The sequence below is a fragment of the Oryx dammah genome, unplaced genomic scaffold, assembly GCF_014754425.2.
Source record: "Oryx dammah isolate SB20612 unplaced genomic scaffold, SCBI_Odam_1.1 HiC_scaffold_21, whole genome shotgun sequence".
NCBI lineage: Eukaryota > Metazoa > Chordata > Mammalia > Artiodactyla > Bovidae > Oryx > Oryx dammah.
The window spans coordinates 40,400,634-40,412,807 of NW_024070205.1; positions in this window are offsets into that span (position 1 = coordinate 40,400,634).

Here is a 12,174-nt window from a genome sequence, read left to right on the forward strand (position 1 = left end):
GTGGTTAGAAAAGCTGCGTTGAAGCAGAGAAGTCCGCATATAACAGTAACTGCATTAAAAGTGTGATAAGTATTCTAGACACCTTAAAATTAGTGTTGCATTAAAAAGGAGGTAAATCCTACTTGGACTGAGGGTGGAGGAATGGACAGAGCTGGGAGCAGAGGAAATACTTCATCGAGGAGGTTTACTCTGACATGGGACTTGAATTATCTTCACTCATTTAGCCTGATGCTTTTTTTTTTTTTTTTTAAGTTTGGGTGCATTCACCTTAAAGCTCATAGGAAGCAAATAAACAGTTGAAAAGAAGAGAAACTGCAGATTTGATCTGTGACCCGAATCTGCTCAGTGTGATCAGAACCCCTGCCGGCCTGGCTCTGCCTGTTCCCCAGCAGCGAGGTCAGCAGCAGCTGCAACCCCGACTGTCCCATCCACGACCAGCCCTCCTCTTCTAAGGTAAGGCACATACAAGTAATGCCCATCGGTGAGCCTTTCCCTGCTGCCACCCTTTCAAGGCACAAACTTCCCAGCCAGCTGCCCAAGGCCACTCCTTCCTCCTCCCCTCACCCGGAGTTCAAGCCTGGTCACTTTCTTCTGGGGCAGCTCTGACACAGCTTGAAAGTCAGGGTTTCCAGAGATGAGACATATCAGAGGCTTCTCTGCCCACAGCCCTCTGTGGTCTGGCTCCAGATCTCAGGTGTTCCAGAGTGCAGTGGAACAAGTGTGTGCTCTGCTCAAGAAACAGAAAATCAGCCCTCATCTTGTTCCAGGGGTGGCAACACATGGGCAGAGGGAGCCCCAACCCTGCGTCTTCTAGAAAACCAGCCTCTAGGCACTGGCACTGGGGTTCTCAGAATTTTAGACAAAGGAGGTTTTAACCATGGAAACTCAGGCGGCAGCAACCAGATGCGACCGCAGCGCACAGCAAGTCAGACACGCTGGTCAGAGGTGGAGCTGTGCCAGGAGCAGCGCTCAGTGTTTGATGCTTATCAGTCATTAATATGCATCCTGTTTACCTAAGTCATACAGTGTAAGTACACATGCTTAAGTCCCAGCCTACTGGCACAGGACATATCTTCTTCATCTTGTGTGTGTTGATGTGTGTATGAATATGCATACATGAATGTACAAATACGATATGTGAATGTACAAACATGATGGGTATACTAGTATCTGTTTCACAACCAGGGAAAGTCAGCTTTGCCTCCTTTGACTCACTGATAATACAAGACAGTATTTTACACTCATTAAGAAACTGCCCCTAAACCAAAGGACACAAACAATGTGTGTCCTTTAACTTGGTTTTCTAGGTAACCACATGTACCGTTCTGTGTTTTGACAGCAGGAAAAAAAATGCTTTTCTTACAGGGAAAGGGCATGAAGAAAAGGGAGCAGGAGGATTCTCCTCCCACCCAGCAACTCCCTTGCTAAAGACCTTCACAAAGATATCCCTTTGATTGTCAAACATTTATAAAATATGAAGGAAATACAGAAGGCCTCGAATGATTACACACTATCTTGCAGGAGATACTGAAAAGTAATTATATACTACAAACCCTGTGGTGAGAGCAGGGACAGGTGCCACCGAAACCAGGATGGGGGTCACCGATGTTCCATGGGCAGGGTGGGGGTCAGAGAAAATATTTCAGAGGTTGTGATGCTCATTAGGTCTTGAGCAGCTAAGCCCCAAGGAAGGGAGAGTCATTCCCAGCAGACACAGAGTAGAAAAGGAAAGCAAGGCATGTTCTGCAAGCTGCCAGGCAGGAGCTGACCCTGCTGATTTTCCCTATGGCACTTTGGTGCCATCTGTCATTTTGTACCTTCGCTTGTGTCTCTCTCCCCCAACTAGAACATAAGTCCCCTGATGGCAGGGACTTTGTTTAGTTCTCTGCTATATCCTCAGCACCTAGAACATATTTAGAATGTAGTAGGAATCATAAACACTTGCTGAATACATGGATGTTGGCAGGAGTGTGAAATGAAACTGGACAGTCAGGCAGAGTAGCCCGCACCTCCCTGAGGGTCTTGTGTGCTCCGCTAGTGAGTGTGGCCATGAGCTTTGAGATCTGGTGCACATTTACAAACTGGCTGCCCATAATTTACAGACTGCTCATATAGCTGAATATCAAAAACACAAACAACTCAATCAAAAAATTGGCAGAAGACCTAAATGGACCTTTCTCCAAAGAAGACATACAGATGGGCAAGAGGTACATGAAAAGACAATCAACATCTCTAATTATCAGAGAAATGCAAATCGAATCAACAATGAGGTATCACCTCACATCAGTCAGAATGGCCATCATCAAAGTCCACAAACAATAAATGCTGGAAAGGGTATGGAGAAAAGGGAACCCTTTTACACCATTAATGAGAGTATAAATTGGTGCAGTCACTGTGGAGAACAACACGGAGGTAAAAATAGGGCTACCATGAATGTTTCCATGCTAAGTCACTTCAGCCATGTCTGACTCTTTGCAACCCTATGGACTATATAGTCTGCCAGGCTTCTTTGTCCATGAGATTCTCCACGCAAGAATACTAGAGTGGGCTACCATGCCCTCCTCTGTTGGAGTCGCACTGAAATAATTTTCACAAACACACAGGATTATGAGAGACAGTGCAGGGAGAGCTCGTGAAAGAGTAATTCCCTGAGGACACTGCTGAAAGTATATTTATTAGAAGCTTATCTGACAGCTCAGTGGAGTATCACAAAGACCAGAAATCAAGAACAAAGGCAAACATCTGAGGGAAATGGAATGCACATGTACACTACTTCCTTGAGCTAGCAAAGGATTATGTGGCAATCATAAGGAGTTGTTCTGTGTGCAGAACAACATCTGTAGTGGGCTGATATGTCAGCCAAAATATTTGTCTTAGGGGCATGAGAATGGCTACACAAGAAAGAGCACAGCCTCAAGACAGCAGTATCAGGAAGCTTCCATCAGCCTCTTATCCTTCTCCATCAGAGGGCAGACAGAATGAAAACCACAATCACAGAAGACTAACCAAACTGATCACATGGACCACAGCCTTGTCTAACTCAATGAAACTGAGCCATGTTGTATAGGGCCACCCAAGAGATGGGTCATAGTGGAGAGTTCTGACAAAACATGATCCACTGAAGAGGAAAATGGCAAACCACTCCAGTATTCTTGCCGTGAGAAATCCATGAACAGAATGAAAAAGCAAAAAGATATGACACTGAAAGATGAACTCCCCAAGTTGGTAGGTGCCCAATATGCTACTGGAGAAGAGTGGAGAAATAACTCCAGAAAGAATGAAGAGATCGGAGCCAAAGCGAAAACAGCGTCCAGTTGTGGATGTGACTGGTGATAGAAGCAAAGTCCAATGCTGTAAAGAACAATATTGCACAGGAACCTGGAATGTTAGGTCCATAAATCAAGGTAATTGGAAGCAGTCAAACAGGAGATGGCAAGAGTGAACATCAACATTCTAGGAATCAGTGAATTAAAATTTACTGGAACGGGCAAATTTAACGCAGATGACTATTTTATCTACTACTGTGGGCAAGAATCGCTAAGAAGAAACGGAGTAGCCCTCATAGTCAACAAAAGAGTCTGAAAATGAGTATATGGGTACAATCTCAAAAATGACAGAATGATCTCAGTTTGTTTCCAAGGCAAACCATTCGATATCACAGTAATCCAAATCTATGCCCCAACCAGTAAAGTGGAAGAAGCTCAAGTTGAATGATTCTATGAAGACCTATAAGACCTTCTAGAACTAACACCCCCAAAAAGGTATATTATTATAATAGAGGATTGGAATGCAAAAGTAGGAAGTCAAGAGATACCTGGAGTAACAGGCAAGTTTGACCTTGGAATACAAAATGAAGCAGGGCTAAGGCTAATAGAGTTTTGCCAAGAGAATGCACTGGTCATAGCAAACACCCTCTTCTGACAACACAAGAGAAGACTCTACACGTGGACATCACCAGATAGTCCATACCGAAATCAGCTTGATTATATTCTTTGCAGCCAAAGATGGAGAAGCTCTATACAGTCAGCAAAAACAAAACCGAGAGCTGACTGTGGCTCAGATCATGATCCCATATTGCAAAATTCAAACATAAATTGAAGAAAGTAAGGAAAACCACTAGACCATTCAGGTATGACCTAAATCAAATCCTGTATGATTATACAGTGGAAGTGAGAAAGAGATTCAAGGGATTAGATTTCATAGACAGAGTGCCTGAAAAACTATGGACAGAGTTCATGACATTGTACAGGAGGCAGTGATCAAGGCCATCCTCAAGAAAAAGAAATACAAGAAGGCAAAATGGTTGTCTGAGGAGACCTTACAAATAGCTGAGAAAAGAAGAGAAGCAAAAGGCAAAGGAGAAAAGGAAAGATACACCCATCTGAATGCACAGTTCCAAAGAATAGCAAAAAGAGATATGAAAGCCTTCCTCAGTGATCAATGCAAAGAAATAGAGGAAAACAACAGAAAGGGAAAGACTAGAGATCTCTTCAAGAAAATTAGAGATACCAAGGGAACATTTCATGCAAAAATGGGTACAATAAAGGACAGAAACAGTACAGACTTAACAGAAGCAGAAGATATTAAGAAGAGGTGGCAAGAATACACAGAGGAACTGTACAAAAAAGATCTTCATGACCCAGATAACCATGATGTGTGATCACTCACCTAGAGCCAGACATCCTGGAATGCAAAGTCAAGTGGGCCTTAGGAAGCATCACTACAAACAAAGCTAGTGGAGGTGATGGAATTCCAGCTGAGTTATTTCAAATCCTAAAAGATGATGCTGTGAAAGTGCTGCACTCAATATGCCAGCAAATTCGCAAAACTCAGCAGTGGCCACAGGACTGGAGGTCAGTTTTCATTCCCATTCCAAAGAAAGGTAATGCCAAAGAATGTTCAAACTACCACCTAATTGCACTCACCTCACATGCTTACAAAGTAATGCTCAAAATTCTCTAAGCAAGACAGCAACAGTACATGAACTGAGAATTTCTAGATGTTCAAGCTGGTTTTAGAAAAGGCAAAGGAACCAGAGATCAAATTGCTAACATCCATTGGATCATAGGAATTCAAGAGAGTTCCAGAAAATCATCTACTTCTGCGTTATTGACTACACCAAAGCCTTTACCCATGTGGATCACAATAATCTGAGGAAAATTCTTCAAGAGATGGGTATATCAGACCATCTTACCTGCCTCCTGAGAAATCTGTATGCAGGTCAAGAAGCAATAGTTAGAATCGGACATGGAACAATGGACTGGTTCAAAATTGGGAAAGGAGTACGTCAGGGCTGTATATTGTCACCCTGCTTATTTAACTTATATACAGAGTACATCAAGCAAAATGCTGGGCTGTATGAAGCACAAGCTGGAATCAAGAGTGCCAGGAGAAATATCAATAACCTCAGATAGGCAGATGACACCACCCTTATGACAGAAAGTGAAGAGGAACTAAAGAGCCTCTTGATGAAAGTGAAAGAGGAGAGTGAAAAAGTTGGCTTAAAACTCAACATTCAAAAAACAAAGATCATGGCATCTAGTCCCATCACTTCATGGGAAATAGATGGGGAAACAGTGGAAATAGCATCAGACTTTATTTTCATGGGCTCCAAAGTCACTCCAGATGGTGACTGCAGCCATGAAATTAAAAGATGCTTGCTCCTTGGAAGAAAAGGTATGTCCAAACTAGAGAGCATATTAAAAAGCAGAAACATTACTTTGTCGACAAAGGTCCATCTAGTCAAAGCTATGGTTTTCCAGTAGTCATGTATGGCTATAAGAGTTGGACCATAAAGCAGAGCACTGAAGAATTGATGCTTTTGAACTGTGGTGTTGGAGAAGACTCTTAAGAGTCCCTTGGACTGCAAGGAGATACAACCAGTAAACCTAAAGGTTCCGAATATTCATTGGAAGGGCTGATGCTGAAGCTCAAGTTCCAATGCTTTGGCCATCTGATGCAAAGAACAGATTCATTGGAAAAGACCTTGATGCTGGGAAAGATTGAAGGTGGGAGGAGAAGGGGATGACAGAGGATGAGATGGTTGGATGGCGTCACTGACTCTATGGACATGAGTTTGAGCAAGCTCCTGGAGTTGGTGATGACAAGGAAACTTGGTGTGCTGCAGTCCATGGGGTCGCAAAGAGTCAAACAGGACTGAGTGACTGAACTGAACTGAACTGAACAAGATAGCAGAGCTAATATGAAGACTGCTGCTGCTGCTGCTGCTGCTGCTGCTAAGTCGCTTCAGTCGTGTCCGACTCTGTGTGACCCCATAGACGGCAGCCCACCAGGCTCCGCCATCCCTGGGATTCTCCAGGCAAGAACACTGGAGTGGGTTGCCATTTCCTTCTCCAATGCATGAAAGTGAAAAGTGAAAGTGAAGTCATTCAGTTGTGTCCAACTCTTCGTGACCCCATGGACTGCAACCCACCAGGCTCCTCCATCCATAGGATTTTCCAGGCAAGAGTACTGGAGTGGGGTGCCATTGCCTTCTCCGAATCTGAAGACTAGAAAGTGTATTCTCCCAGGGGATCTTCCAGAGCCAGGGATAGAACCCGCATCTCTTCTGTCTCCTACATTGGCAGGTGTGTTCTTTACCACTAGCACCATCTGGGAAGCTCACCAGAGCTACCATGTGATCCAACAATCCCATTCCTGAGCACATATCCAGAAAACCACGATTTAAAAGGATACATGCACCCCAGTGTTCACTGCAGTGCTGTTTACAGTAACCAAGACATGGCAGCAACATAAATGTCCACTGGCAGATCAATGAATAAAGAAGATGCGGTGTACACACACACACAGATGGACTACTACTCAGCCATTAAAACAAATAAATAACGTCATTTGCAGCAACATGGATAGACCTTGAGATTATCAAACTAAGTGAAGTAAGATAAAGAAAGATAAATTCATATGACACCACTTATATGCAGAATCTAAAAAAACTGATATAAATGAACATCTTAAAAAACAAACGTATGGTTATCAAAGGGGAAAGGTGGGGGAGGTATAAATGTGGAGTTTGGGACTATCATAGACACACCACTATATTTAAAATAAATAATAAGGACCTACTGCATAGCATAGGAACCCTGTTCAACATTCTGTAACAACATAAATGGAAAAAGAATTTGAAAAAGAATAGATATGTGTATAACTGAATCATTTTGCTGTACATCTGAAACTAAAACAATATTGTTAGTCAACTATACTCCAATATAAAATAAAAATTTTTTTAAAACTGGCAGCCCATGGGCCAAATACGGGAGTGCTTTGCTTGACCTATGCTGTGCTTTTTAAAGTAGGGTATTTTTAAATTTTTTATTGGAGTGTAGTTGATTTACAGTGTTGTGTTAGTTTCAGGTATATAGCAAACTGACTCAATTATACATAAACATATACCTACTCTTGAACATATTTACACTGCTATATATAAAATAGATAACTAATAAGGACTTACTGTATATCACAAGGACCTACTCAATACTCTGTAATAGCCTATGTGGGAAAACAATCTAAATTAGGGTATTTTATAAAAGCAAACAAACTAGGTTTCAAGATTCCCTTTAATAATCAGAGTTTGCATTAATACAGACCCTGTAGTCCTGCCAGGCAATTCAACTGATGGTAACCATAAAGATAGCTAGTGGTTTTTAATAAGACTGCTCTTGAGTTCACCAGAATCTTTTCCAATCTTAATTATCTTGCTAAGGCTTCCTTCTTCACATGTCACCTGCTATTCTATCTTGATAAATGGGTTTGCAACCTCTTAGCCTGAGTTCAGAATGTCTGGTTTAAAGATCCCAATGTGATAGCAAGTCTCCAAAATAATCTCCCAATGACCCATACCTGCCAGTATTTATGACCTCCCACAGTGAAACTGAATTGTTACGATGCAACAAATAGAATGAGGCAGAAGTGACATTGTGTGACTCCTAAGGACAATTCGTAAGAAGCTAACCATCACACAAGAAGTCGGACTACCACGAGGCCTCCATGCTGGGAGGAAGCCCAAGCTAACAATGGGGAGCTGCCATGTAGACAGAGTCCCCAAGCGTCCCACCTGAGATGCTGGACATGTGAAAGCCATCTCGACTCTCCGAACCCACCCAACTACGTACAAAGAGGTCCATCATGAGAGACTCCAAGCGAGAACCAGCCAGTTGAACCCTTTCAACCCACAGAACCATGAGAAATATTAGTAAATTGTTTTAAGCCACTGTGTTTTGGTGACTTGTTACAGAGCAAAGGTAACTGAAACACACACGTTGCTGCCTATTCCGAATGTGGCCTTAAGGATATCATTTGTCATCTTTAAGCCTCAACTTCTTCATCCTTAAAATAAGGAAAATATCAATAATAGTACTAACTTTAGAGTTTTTGAAATTCAAATTAAACTATGAATGGGAGTACTTAGCCTTGAAGCAAGCACACCATCAGTGCTCAATAAATGTTAACCATTATTTAATGTTACTCTTCATTACTACTGTTGTTGAAGTCTGTCTAGTGGGTAGCATCTTTCACAGCCAGAACACTGAAAAGGGAGGAGACAGGGAAGGTCTGGATTGACAGATCAGGGTCAAGGAGGGTGTACATGGAGAAGACATTTCTCAGTGTGGTGTGTATGTCTTGCTCACATGAACTCTAGAGTGCCAGGCAGTTGGCTATTTTCTCCATTTTGGTGTCTGCACTAAGGATTCTGGAAACTCCTATCAAGTCAATAACTTAATCAAAAACCTTTACTGAGTGCTGACACTAAATGTCAGGCACCGTTCTAGGTGCTGAGGATACAGCAGTAAACAGAAACAGATAAAGGCCTCTGTCCTCATGGAGCTTCCATTCCAGGGTTGGAGAAGATATCAAATAAATTTTAAAAAGATGTAGTATGGCAGATAGTGATAAGTACAATGGAAAAAATAAGTAAACTAGGGTGATAATGTGGGTGGGGTAGAAGAAATTGGGTTGTGATCGCAAGTAAGTAGGTCAAGGAAGGGCTCCCTGAGCATAGCAGAAAGTGAAAGAGGTCTCTGGGATGGGGAGGAACCAACATATAGAAAGACCCACTTTGTCCTGTGAATGTAACCTGTAAGTTCTAACATTCTCCATTTCTGACTGATTCATTTAATAATTCATTGCCCTTGTAATAATATTTGAATTGTTATCTGTTTTCTGAAAAGTATAATACTTGGGAAGTTCTTTTTAAAGTAAGAACAAGAGCTTTGGAATTTCCCTTTTCTTTATCATTAAAGATTGTCATAAATCTTGAAAAAAAAAGAAAGATCCAAACATAAAAATGAACTAAAGTCTCATATTGTTACATCTACTGTCAATCACAACTGATAAATATTTATGTCTTCTCCCAATAATTCTGTGAGGCAAATGCTATTATAAATTATCCTTAATTTACTCAGTTACTTTTTTATCCTACTGTGCTCTATTTCTCTTTTAAGCTACTTTAACTTCTTTTCGGAATAAGGCAAGATGATGTGTTAGTCAGGTGAAGGTGAGTTAAGCAACACATAACCCCCAAGTCTCACTGGCCTAACACAACAGCATATTTCTCATGCACAGAAAGTCCACAATGGCTGGGCTCCACCATGTCTTCACTCAGGGACCCTAGTCAGCTGAGGCATCACATTTACACTGTCAGCAGGGAGAAGGAGAGATGGAACACTGTCACCAGCTCTTCAGTGTTTCTGCTTTTCAGAACACAAGTCATCACCTCTCCTCAGTGAGGGAGGGAAGGAGGGGGGGAGAGAGGGAGGGTGTGTGTGTAGATGTTCTAAATGCCTGGAAGGAAAAGAAAATAGATACTGATGAGCAGTTTGTCTACCATAGATGGACAGATGGAAATGATAGACGATAGTAGGTAATAACTGATGGAAGGGAGGGAGGGACAGAGGGAAAAAGAAGGAAAAAGGAAAGGAGGAAAGAGAGAGAGAAAGAAAGAAAAGAAAAACTAGGTAAAAGAAAGGAAAACTGAGGCTTAGAAATGGCCAAACATTTGCACATGGTGAAAATGTTTATAAATAGCCAAATCAAAATCAGAACCAAATTCTACTCGCTTTTTCATACTAGTCTTAGAGACAAGAGTACCTGGACTCCCTGCTGCTGAACAGAGTTCTCTGATACCAAGTCAGATGTTATTTCATATCAGGTCAGGCACTGAATGTGCCTCTCTGACTGGGTGTTAAGTGGATCTCTGAATTTTGTTTTCATGAAGCACAATTTGAGAACCTCTACACTTTTTTCCAGCAAATTTTCAAAACTATCATTATTCAAGTATCAATCACCACAGAAAACCTCAGTCGGCTCCACAAACACCACTGTTCCATGGGAATGTGCTTTGAGAATCACCATGATGAAAGTCTCACTCTGGAGTATTTTCCACCACCAACAACCAATTCTCTGATTCTCCAGACACCAACTGTGTATTCAACAACTCAATGCAGTTCTGACACTAACTTCCCAGAGTGCCTCAGCATTTAAGGGCTCAATCTCACAGACTGTGTTCCACTTCAGGTGCCAGTCGAAAGTCCTGGCCTCCCATACTTCTGGCTGACTGGCTACAAAACAGGGTTCAAGCTTCCATGCTGTTTCAGGTCACACCACTCTCCTAGCACACATGTGCTTACCAACCTCAAACTCTCCAAACACCACTGATTAGGGGGTTTTAATGGAGGTTTCATTATGTAGTTGTGATCAGCTAAAGCACTGACCACTGCTGACTAATTCAATCTCCAGCCCCTCTACCCTCCTCAGAAATTGGGGGTATGTTCTGGCAAGCAGCCCCCATTCCCTACTTTGTGTAAGAATGTCTTTTCTTACCTCTCCAGGCTGAGACAAGATGCAGTTTTACTTCTGCCGGCTCTGTCATCACATCCTGAGATGAAGATCCTGCGTGCCGCAACAAAGACCTGGCACAGCCAAATAAATAAATAAATTTTTTTAAGGAAATCACTTTCTTAATAAAAAAAGAAAGAAACTTCACCAGATTTGTTCCCACCACCGACCCTGACCCTAAAAAGGGGAGGGGCAGGGGCAGGGGCAGGGGCAGGAAGGACTTAAAATACGGTGTATCAAACTTGGGATTTTAAACTTATTTGAGAGTGAAAGAGTCCTTTGAGAAACTGATAAAACCCAAAGACAAGAATTAGCTTGAAATTCTGCAGGGACTTTCCGGTTCCTTAGATACCTTCTCCAAGCTCAGATGAACTTCCGTCCCAGACCCTTGCTTCTCAAAGGTTGGGGGTCCAGGGAGACCCATCAGATCCCTAGGCAGAGAGATTCACACTGTATACCGCACTCCCCCCTACTGTAAGGCACACACCTGGAATCACTATCTGAGAAACCTTTTGAATAATTAGAAGTGGATCCCACATGTGTCCTCAGTCTTTGAGTTGCTCAAGGAAAATCCTTCCTCCAGGTGGGCCACCTCTTTGATGTGAAGTCATTCTTCCATAAGGGAGAGTCATTATGGAAGAGGGAAATTTTCCTTAAATAAAATACGTGTCAGCATTTATCTTGGTTTTGATCCAGACTTCTGAACTCAATCTTCCTGGTCATTTGTGTCTTTAGTTTTTTCCAGGCCAGTTACTGGGACTTCCCTGGTAGCTCAGTGGTAAAGAATCTGCCTGCAAAGCAGGAGACACAAGAGACACGGGTTCCATCCCTGGGTCAGAATGATCCCCTGGAGAAGGACATGGCGGCACCCCACTCCAGTATTCTTGCCTGGGAAATCCCATGGACAGCGGAGCCTTGAAGGCTACAGTCCACAGGATTGCAGAGTCAGACACAACTGAGCACAGCACATGCCAGTTTTAAAATTTAGATTTTTCTCTTATTTGACTTGGGAATTTTTTTCTATGTCCTTCATGGAGAAACGCAATGAAGAAGATGAGGAAGTGACACTTTTCCCCACTCCTTGCCTGAAAGAGATTAAAAATTCCTAAAGTGTCACAGATTATAGATATATAAAGTCAGCTGATTAAACCAGAATAGAAAGGACCTGTAAGGATCCGTAATCACAGCAAAGGCTACTTTCTTAATCCCTGTTGGCCATTATCTCAAACATAAGCCTCCAATCTCAATGTAGCTGAGCGGGACTCTATGAGGGATCCCATGTCCTCTGCTTTAGCTCCTCTCGGAAGTACCTAGATAACAGTA